Here is an 11,548-nt window from a genome sequence, read left to right as displayed (position 1 = left end):
AGACCAGATTCAGTTTGAAAGAGCTAAAAGAGGTAGGGGCAGGCCTAAAATGACTATTGGAGAAGTGGCAAGAAAGGATATGCATGTGGTATGGCTTGATCCTAGTATGACCGTAGATACAGTTGTCTGGAGGACAAGGACCCGTGTAGCCGACCACTTGTAAGGGGATGTTTCTGGGATGCTGCTTTGGCTGCTGCTTAGACTTTTTCCATTAGTAATTTTTTTTAATTTTTTTTTTACTTTTTTTACTCCCTTCTATTTCTCTTATTTCTATAACTGTCATGGCCTCTTTGGGTCCATATAGCGGACCCCATTTAGTTGGGATAAGGTTATGCTTGTTGTTGTTTGTCAGGAGGCATAAGCTACTACCTTCCCGTGTTGTATAAGAACAAAACCAAGGCCCTTCTTTGAAGTATCACTATAAATCACCATTCCTCTTGAACTTGAGGAATAGTCAACACATGTGTAGTGGTCAACTATTTTTTTAGTTCCTTAAAGCTCTCTTCACATTCATCGATACATTCAAACCGTACATTCTTCCTTGTCAGCTTGGACAACGATAGGACAATGCTGGAGAATCCCTTTATGAATCTCTTGTAATAATCGGCCAATCCTAAGAAACATTGGATCTCTGTCACATTGGTCAATCTGGTCCAGTTGATCATAGCTTCAATCTTGCTGAGAGCCATTAAAATGCCATCTTCAGAAATAACATGGCCCAAAAAGTTCACTTGGTCCAGCCAAAACTTACATTTTCTAAGTTTGGCGAATAGCTCCTTTTCCATCAATTTTGAAGCACTGCTTCCAGATATGCTTCATTCTCCTCCTCACTCTTGCAATACACCAAGATGTCATCAATGAACACAATGACAAACCAATCTAGGAATTCGTGGAATGCTCGGCTCATCATATCTATAAATGCCACCGGGGCATACATCAACGTGAATGATATGGCTGCTCATAGTGACCATATCAGGTCCTTAATGCTGTCTTGGCGACATCCTCTTTTCTTGATCTTCAACTGGTGATAACAAGATCTAAGGTCAATCTAGGAGAAGACCTTTACACACTGTAACCGGTCAAACAGGTTGTCTATGCGAAGTAATGTGTATTTGTTCTTGATAGTGACCTTGTTCAACTATCTATAGTCAATGCATTGCCTCATTGACCCGTCCTTCATAAACAGTACTGGTGCTCCCCACAAGAATGTACTAGGTTTGATAAACCCTTTATCTAGGAGTTCTTGCTACTGCTCCTTTAACTCCTTTAACTCAGTTGCTGACATTCTATATGGTGCCTTGGAGATTGGCGTTGTTCCAGGTACCAGCAATATAAAGAATATTTTCTCTCGGTCAGGCAACAAGACAACTAGGTCATTAGGGAACACATCTGGAAAGTCCTTGACAAGCCTATTTCCGCTAGAATGGGTCTGTTTGCCTTTATGTTTATTGGTTTAATGGATATGGCTTGTGTCGAATGGGACATGCCAGCTTTATTTATAAAATGGAGAAGAATGTGTACAGGACTAAAATACCCCTAATGATACTTCTACCCTTGCACCCATATTACAACACTCCCCCTCAAGTTGGTGTATATATATCACACATGCCCAACTTACAAACAATAGGATGAAACATTTTTCCACTAAGGCCTTTAGTAAACATGTCAGCCATCACTTTAAGATCAGAGTCCAGTTTCTCTTTGATATAGTGACGATTGATCTCCAGATGTTTGGTTCGATCATGCTGGACAGGGTTGTGACCAACTTTGATGGAAGATTTGCTATCACAATAAAGTTTCATAGGAAGTGTAACGAGGATAGCCAAATCGATAAGAAGACCCTGAGGCCACATAAGTTTACAAATGACGTAAGCCATTGCACGAAACTCGCACTAGACCGAGCCACACTAGCTTGCTTCTGACTCCTTCAAGTGGCGAGATTGCCACCAACGAAGGTACCATAACCTGTAGGAGACCTCCAATCATCAGGGGAACTAACCCAGTCAACGTCAGTAAAGGCCTCAACTTGGAGATGATCATGAGGACAAAAGAGGATGCCACGACTTGGGGCAGACTTCAAGTAACGAAGGATGCACAACACTACTTCCATGTGAGTAGAGTAAGGATCATGCATGTACTAGCTAACCAAACTGACTACATAAGCAATGTTAGGGCGAGTATATGAGTGGTAAATTCATTGCCCAACTAATCTCTTGTAACGTCCTTATCAATAGGGTCACCTTCCTTACTAACCAGGTGATAGTTAGCATCAATAGGAGTATTAGCTAGCTTGCATCCCAACATACCAGTTTTTGCTAAAAGATTGAGCATATATTTCCATTGAGACAGGTAGATGCCACTTGAGGACCTGGCAACTTCAATGCCAAGGAAGTAACGAAGCTATCTAAGATCCTTAATCTCAAATTCCTTGCCCAGATATTTCTTGAGGAGAGGAATTTCTTCAACATCATCACCAATGACAACAATATCATCAACTTATACAATCAAAACAACAATCTTTCCACCAAACCACTTGATGAACAATGTATGGTCATCATTGCTTTGGGAATACCCTATAGTGACCATAGCTTTCTGGAAACGCCCAAACCAGGCACGAGGTGACTGCTTCAGGCCATATAAAGCATGCCTCAACTTGCACACCTTTCCCTGTGTTTTTGAGTATGTAAAACTAGGAGAAATGTCCATGTACACCTCCTCCTCAAGTTCCCCATTAAGGAACACATTCTTCAATCCCATTACGTCCCATCCTAAATTAGCTACGCAAGACAATATAACACGGATGGTGTTTATCTTGTCCATTAGAGCAATCGTACCTTGGTAATCAATCCCAGAGGTCTGGATAAAGCCCTTGGCAACCAGCCTAGCTTTATAATGATCCACTGTACCATCAACTTTCTGCTTGACTGTGAAGACCCACTTACAACCAACTATCTTCTTTTATAGAGGAAGACAAACCAGATCCCATGTGTCATTTTTCCTTAATGTCTGCATCTTTTCAACCATAGTTGCATGCCATTGTGAGTTTGCAATAGCTTCCTGCCAGTTTTGGGGAATAGAAGTAGAGGACAAAGAGGACACAAAACTAAAATAGGAGGGAGAAAGTGAGTCATCAGAAACAGCCTTAGCAATAGGTTATAATGTACAAGACCTACCACCTTTGTGAATTGTAATAGGTAGATTAAGAGTGGGATCAACAAGGGAATCAACATCAACATCAGAAATGGGAAGAACATTACCAGAATCCGTGGGAGTTGGATCAGGATCAAGAGGTGGCAATTGGCGTGGTAGAGTGGGTGTAGTGGTGGTCTGAGTCTGTTAATGTTTGTGCACATAGACACTCGTCTTTGGGATGAGCTGCTGAACCATAGTAGTAGTGTTAGTCTACCCCTAAACATGAATATTAGGTTACAGAACAGATGCAGTGTAAGAACTGGCACATCTTTAACTATGGAAGAAAGCTCCCCCTAAAGAGGTAGCACAGGATAGTAGGCAGTAGACTCATAAAAAATGACATCCATTGTATTGCTCCAAATCTAGGATAAGGATATGGTGCTAGCCCTCACAAACCATCATTAAGTAACTGTTGGGAAACTATGATTTACTATGTGTGGAACTGTAAACAATCATTAATATTCACATGTATCAGATATATCAGAACTATTGTAGCGGAAACTATATAATCATCTTATGATTTGATTTGTAACATCATACTAGGGTATATACATCTATACTGTATCATCAACTCTGTTACAATTACTATATCTACTGTACCAGTACATCCAAGACCATTCTAAAATTTACATCCCATAATGTATTTCTCAAAAAGATAAAAGTGTATCATATATGTCGAAATCTATCTCGATCTTTGGCTCTCTACTTGGAAAGGGCTACACCCTTTGTTCTCGCTATCTTGACACAGTCGATGCATGGGTACCCGACGTGGGCATGCTCTGTAAAAATAGTCATAATCAGTGGGGGGAGCTACACTAGCCCAATGAGAAAGAATACATTTTATGTCATGCTAATAAATGTAAACAATCTTGCTATATTGTTCAAATCATAATATGGCATGCTGCCATGATGACTATGAATCTATAATACTATGTCTGATCATACTAAAATTGTGACACGTGACCATAGTTAGTAAGTTCGGGTACGACAATAATATGGGAATAGATACATACGACAATTAATCGGCCCACACGGCAATAGTTCATTTTCAAAAAATCCGACGCAATAAAATGCATACGACAATGATACGGTACGTGTTTAATATGTGTTTTAATATGATTGCTCTGAAATAGTATAGGAGCAAAAATACTGGTATCCAAATAAAAAAATCTTGAAAGTTTCCTAAAAAATTGTGATAATTCATTCTATTGATACCTATTCATTAAGAATAACACTCAACTGGCCACCAAAACTATTAAACAATTGCACCACCCAACCATTTATAATCAATAAAATAAAAAAACAATAACATAGAATTTTATTACCCTAATAAAACACAGAAACATACCAATTTGGATATAGATTTAGGAGGATTGAGGGATTACTTTTCTTACAAGCTTTGTTATCATTGCTCCCTAGACCCTAACTGTAAAATCCTTTTTTTGAGATCCAAAGGACTACAAATTTAATTCGTGGAGCCAATGGAGGGACAATGACTTTGATCCCATATGGACCAATACATACCAAGACATTACTTTTATCACAATATAAGTTAAAAATTGAACTCACATCTCTATGGACTTTGGCTATTTGTAACTGTTCAAAAATATATAGAGAGAAGTCAAGGCTTTATTTAGAACAACTACGTGAAAAACACAAAGAACTCTCTGAGAAAGTTAGGCAGCAGAAGCGGTTGAAGACAAATGGGAGAAAGTTGAGCAGCGGAAGTGGTTGAAGACAAATGGGGTCCATGCAAATTCGAGACTAATAAGGTCACAAGCAATGAAGCAAAAGAAAAAAAGAAGAAGAAAGGAATTACCCTGCATCATGAATAAAAAACAATTAACACAAATAAAAAAAAACCCTAGTTTGTGAAGAATTGCATATCGATAAATCCTATCAGCAAACACACACACACACACAGATATATATATATATATATATTGAGAGAGAGAGAGAGAGAGAGAGAGAGAGAGAGAGAGAGAAGGATACGAACTAGAACCAGAGTGCTTGAGAGTAGTTTGCTAGAAACGTAGAACGAGTGTCTTCTTTTTTATGGTGCATTAGAATGAGAGTCTTAAGGTGTTGGGGGTTTTTTCATCGATTTTTGGAATTTTAGGTTTTAGGTTTTAGTTTTGGGTGGGAGGTAGTGGCATAGACGTCTTGCAAACTTATTTTCAAGATTTTTTCATATTAACCGTACATTTGGCATGAAATTAATCTGAGCCATCAATTGATTTTCTTTTGCCACTGGTTCTCGGCTTTTACGGTGAAGGGTTCATGGCTGCTCTTGCCACTGCTATGATTCATTCTTCTCCAGCCCTCTCTCTCTCTCTCTCTCTCTCTCTCTCTCTTTCTCTCTCTTAACTCCATCCCAATTCCTGCAGCCTGCTCCCGTCTCTCTTCTATGCACAATACCTCCTTTCCCATTCTATCTGGCCCACTCCCCATAGTTCCATTAAAGTTTTAACGAGGCTATTAGATGCGAGGGATGCTTTTTGGTCTTATGCATTGGGGTGATTTCTCCTTATATTCTACAGGCTCCAACCGGTACTTGAATCCTTGACATGTTGAGGTTCATTATCAGTGATTCAAGATCAGTCCCTTAGCCATTCTGTGGGCTCCCTTTTGCAAGTGAAAGGGCTGATAACATTGATTTTTTTTTATCATCCATGATCTGACCCACTCCTGCATTGACTCCCATCAATGCCAAGATCGAATGAGTCTGGCAGTAAAATCCTGTGGTCACAGAACCATGTAGAGATCTTCACCAACTCCCACCACTATAAGGAAAAATCCTCTACTCAGCAGAAAGATGTTGGGATGAAAGGGGCATCTGGGTTCAGCATTGATGTTCTTTTAGAAACTATTGCAAACGTGACCAAACTACCATAATCACAGAGAATACACCTCAGATCCAATAAGAATCTCATGAAATTAGGCTTCACAAAAGTAGCCATCCATAATTTTTGAATATTACCTATTCCATCTATAGCCCCTTCACACTCTGAAGATGAACAGAATAAGAGAACCAAAATCTCATAACAGCGAAGAAACCCATATCTAGAAGCAGCAAAAAATTAAAGTAGATTTAATCAAAAGCGGTGGCAATAGGGAAAAAATTAAAACACAATTAATATGACACTTAAAAGGCACTGCCACCTTTTAGCCTTTAGTTTTTTATTTGTTTAATTAAATTAAAACATATAATTATGTATTAATACGACAATTAATATGGCACTTAATACAGCAGTTAATACGGATGTTCTTAAGAGTCGCGCACAAAATTAAGTTACCTCATAGAATACAATGAGAGTCGGATTATTGAATTATAACTATGCACGTGGCTATGTACAATGAAAACTATTACACCGGTGCCTAAGAGCCCGTACTAATTTAAACTTTTGTGAATATAGTGTAGCTTTGGCAGCCACCTACGCCGTCGACCTATGGACTGCCATTGTCAATATGACATTCAAAATCATTGACCGAGTGTCGGGAGACATTGTCGAGGAAAGGTTTATAGTTAGGTACTTTCAATATTTGCTTTGCCCCTGCACGTGTATTGTTTGATTCTGGTGCATCCCATTCATTTGTGTCTCCAAAGTTTGTTAACAAGATGAATGTTTCCCCAAAGAACATAATGCAAGGATTAGCTATTAGTACCCCCTATGGGCAGCGTCGTGAAGTTGGATGTAGTTTATGAGCCATGCTTAGTTCAAGTATGTGACAATGAGATGATAGCACATCTCATCGAACTCGACATGACTAACTTCGATGTCATCCTAGGGATGGATTGGCTGTCATCTTATAGAGAAAATGTGATGTGTGTCGAGAGCCAGATTATCTTCAAACCTAAGGGGGAAGAAGAGTTTATTTTTATAGGGGACCAGGAGAGACATAAGAAGCTAATCATCTCTGCCCTCCAAGCGAAGAGATTGATGGATTTAGTTTGTCAGGGTTACCTCGCTTCAGTGATGGACACCAAAGCCAAAGTTAAGTCCTTGGAAGAACTTGATATAGTGAGGGAATTTCCCGACGTCTTTTCGGATGACTTAATTGAGCTGCCTCCCGATCGAAAAACAGAGTTTATGATATACCTAATCCTGGGGGCGGCACTAGTGTCAAAGGCACTATATCGGATGGCCCGACGGAGTTGAAAGAGTTGCAGATTCACCTTCAAGATTTATTGAAGAAAGGTTTTATCCGGTCTAGTGTGTCTCCATGGGGAGCACTGATCCTGTTTATTAAGAAGAAGGATGGCAGTATGAGGATGTGTATAGATTACCAGGAACTTAATACATTTTATTTCAAAAGGTTAACTAAAAATAATAAAAAAATGGTAATATTACAGAGTTTATACAATGCAAATGATAAACTTCAAAGAAACTAAAGAAATAAGAATCCTCGATCCAAGTGCCCCATTAGCACAGACATTAACAAATATTCAGCACAACATTCCTACGTCATCGATTGCAGGTCAACAACACCGAACAAAACATATCCAAAAGAAAGAGCCCTCAAGGCTCACCACCAAACATTACTTGTAACAGACTTAAAAAGGTTGCGTAAAGAGGGGTAAACTCCACTGAGCCCAGTGAGGGGATGCGGAACACACAAGCAATAACAGATAGTCCATGATACATGAATTAGTTAACATATTGCCACCAAGCAAACAATCTAAGTCACTAGGTACTTGCTACTACAACAACTCGGGATACACCTCGGGTCACTTACAGTCATCACCGTGATGTATCCTCAATTTTGCCTTGGAGCCCGTGCTAGACATAGCAATGCATGATAATACCCATTGGCAGACCCCGATAATCAATGGTCACCCTACCTTGGCATTCTCACCTCCTCAGAGCACGTAGGGGCCTTGGTCACCCAACACCTAAACCCTGTTGGTAAGGGTCATAGCAAGGGGAACATAACCCTAACCACAATACTGTATAAAACTATCGTATCGAGATGTATTTCGGGTGCATTAATGTCCCATGACATCTAGTACCCGGGTACCAACACGACACGGCGCATGACAGACCAGTTATCACACATGATAGCACTAATCACATGATGCGATATGATACTATTGTATCGAGAGGTATTCCGGGTGCATCAACGTTCCACACTATCTATCATCCGAGTACCAACACGACACGATGCAGAACAGACCAATTATACAACATGATGAAGGCATTAATAAGCCACATTCGCATGAGAAGTTATGGGCAGAAAAATCAAGAATTAGATGGCTTAAAGAAGGGGATAGAAACTCAAATTTTTTCCATCTATCGACCCAAATTCGAAGAGGGAAAAGCTTGATTTGGTCACTCAAAAAGGAGAATGGGGAGGTAATCTCTAACCAGGCTGATACAGCTGATTATGTGGTTAGTTTCGATGAAACCTTTCATAAAAAAGTCTTTGTTTCCACTCACTGTGACCTTCTTGATTTTATCCCTAGTGAGATTGTTGATGTGGATAATATGTGCTTGGAGTTGATCCCCTCGTCAAAGGAAATCAAACCTACAGTTTGGGATCTGGTTCCGGATAGCTCTCCTAGTCTGGATGATTTTTTGGGTGCATTCTTTAGGAAATGTTGGGAGGTGGTGTCTCTTGATTTTTATGCTGCTGTCAAATATTTTTTTTCTTCTAGAAAGCTTCCCTGGGGGTTCAATAATTGTTTTATTACCCTGATTCCAAAAATTGAAGGGGTTCAGTCTTTAGATAAATTCAGGCCTATTTGTATGGGAAATTTTATCTGTAAAACTATATCTAAAATTATGGCATGAGGCTGGCAGTTAAGCTCCCTAGATTGGTGTTCGAGGAGCAAAGGGCTTTTCAAAAGGGGAAGATTATCTCGGATAATATTAGCATGGCCTCTGAGTTAGCGAATATTATGTTCTCGACTACTAGAGGTGGAGGTATGGGAATTAAGGTTGACATTCAGAAGGCGTATGATAATCTTTCCTGGGATTTCTTGTTTTTGTGCTTAAAAAAATGAGTTTTTCAGAGACTTAGGTGGGATGGATCCATCAGTTCCTTCTTTCCTCAAGAATTTTTGTCTTGTTTAATGGTGGGCCGGTTGGGTTTTTTGGAGTTGAAAGGGGTCTTCAGTAGGGTGATCCAATCTCTCCTATGCTTTTTATCCTGGCAGAGGAGGTGCTGTTGTCAAACTTGCCCCAATCTGACTTAGACTTTGCTTAAAAAATAGGGCTCAACAGCTACCCACACCAATGATTTGTGGTGTATCAGCCCAGTGGTTACAATTAGTAGGGAGCCCCCACAGATGACATCCACCATACCTGTAAGAAGGTGTGTTGCAACACCCTACACCTGCTCAGCCCATCACCTGTTGTACAACACAGAGCACAGGTATTTCTCTCTCCTGAGTACTAAGGGGGCCATGCTCTTAAATATATCCTCCTTGTATGAGTAGTAGGGTGTGGGGAAGGTACCATGTGGAAAAACAAACCCTTGAGGGAACCACAGCAAAATTTAGTAGTGCTGCATTCTTTGGATGACGCATTGGACGATTGACCCAAAGCTCCAGTGATGCCAAAACCTGTATTTTCCTATTCCAAGCTTGTGGGAACTGAATCTACTACTTACAACCACCTCCTATATGTACCTTGGAATTTTAGGAACCACTCCTCATCTTTGAATCCATGTGGGGCCCATCTATATAGCTAAACTGGGCAAGAATCACTTTAAAAATGCATTTTTCTTATGAGACTGCCTAGCCAAACAGGCCCTAGTTCCATATAAACTATAAATAGGGGCCCAAGCTCAGAATTTAGACCTCTACTGTTCCTAACATCAGAGAAGAAAAGAGAAAGAAAGAAAGAGAGAAAGAAGGAAGGAGAGGAGAAGGAGAGCTTGAAGCTTAAGCAGCCTTGGCCAAATCCTCCATAGCCCTAAGGTAAACTACCTAAGCCTAGACTACTCTTACAACCATGACCCAATTCTGTTCTCTAGGTTTGAACCCAAGAACCATAGCCATATAACCATGTCTCTGTAGAATTTCTATGGAATCACCACTTGGAGCTCCAGGATTGCTTGGATTATCCATGCATGCCTAGTTCTAGGAAGTTTAAGTGATTCTACACTGTTTTAGCCTGTTAATATATATACCTTGAATTCCAGCCATGCATCTAGCTAAATCTCATATTAGGATCTTCACTGTAATGCATGTGCATGTCTGCTGCAGTGTGAATTATGTAAGTTTGAGAGGCTGCATGTTTGATCTCAGCCTTGCATGCATGAATTGCTTGATGTTTGAACCCAACCCATCAACCAATTGGTAAACCTTGTTTAGGAATCCCCAAAACCATTGTATTAGCTTAATTATAAGCTATGCCACCCCCTAAAATCATCCCAAATCGAAGATGGGAAGAATCCAATAGCCAAAACCAGGTTCTGAGCAAGGATACCCGTGTCCAACAAGGACTGGACGATGCACTGGACGTTTGACCCAAACGTCCAGTGCTGCTGTTCTAGGTCTAAAATATTCCAGCCTATTGGATCAGCACCCACAGGCCTAGGATAGTGCAGGGGGCATGAAAATCACTTTAAAACCCTACCCAACCATCCTTGCTGATAGCAATACCATGAGTGAACTAGTGGACCCAAAAAGGGGTCAGAAACCCACATTATAACATAAGCCAAACCTAGGAAAGGAACTATGCTACTGTTTCCCATAATTGTTGAGCAATGAGTAAGCAAACCCAGACCAATCCTGGAACTCTAAGACCCTTTTGAAACAATGTTTGACATGTTCTAATGGTCCGATTAACATAGGTTATAACCCCAAACATGAGGTGCAGTGTCAGACATCAACTGGGATCGAGCCGACTGAAGAACAAGCGGCATTTGCACAAGGTGAGTGAAATTACACCATGGGTGTAGGTGTAACATGACTGATGAGTCATGACAACTATAACAAAAATATTTACTGTCTTTATTCATTTAAATTGCTTCATATTCCTATTTGATTCTGATTCATATCTGGTGGATATTGGAATTGAATGTAAATGCTATACATGTGAAAATGCTAGTTTAGATGTCGTAGCCGGCTTGAAAATGAGGCTGGTGGTAGCCCGGAGAATGGGATATGGTTGACACCACTAGACTCATACTATGTCATATAGAATGCATTTGGCTAGGGTATCATTACCCATGCAATGAACCCTTGCCAACAGGGGTTAAGGTGTTGGATATCTATGAGAGAACTTATACAAAAAAGGTATCTGCTCGGCTGGGTACCCATCTTCTAGTAAGGTGGTATCACAGGCTAATCTTAGAGGGCTGGTAGGGCTGACCATGGAGAGAATACTGGAGCCGACCGGTCTTCTCC

The sequence above is a fragment of the Telopea speciosissima genome, chromosome 5 (assembly GCF_018873765.1).
Source record: "Telopea speciosissima isolate NSW1024214 ecotype Mountain lineage chromosome 5, Tspe_v1, whole genome shotgun sequence".
In the NCBI taxonomy this organism is placed as follows: Eukaryota; Viridiplantae; Streptophyta; class Magnoliopsida; order Proteales; family Proteaceae; genus Telopea; species Telopea speciosissima.
The sequence above is the reverse complement of the archived record's forward strand: the minus strand, read 5'-3'. Positions refer to the sequence as shown.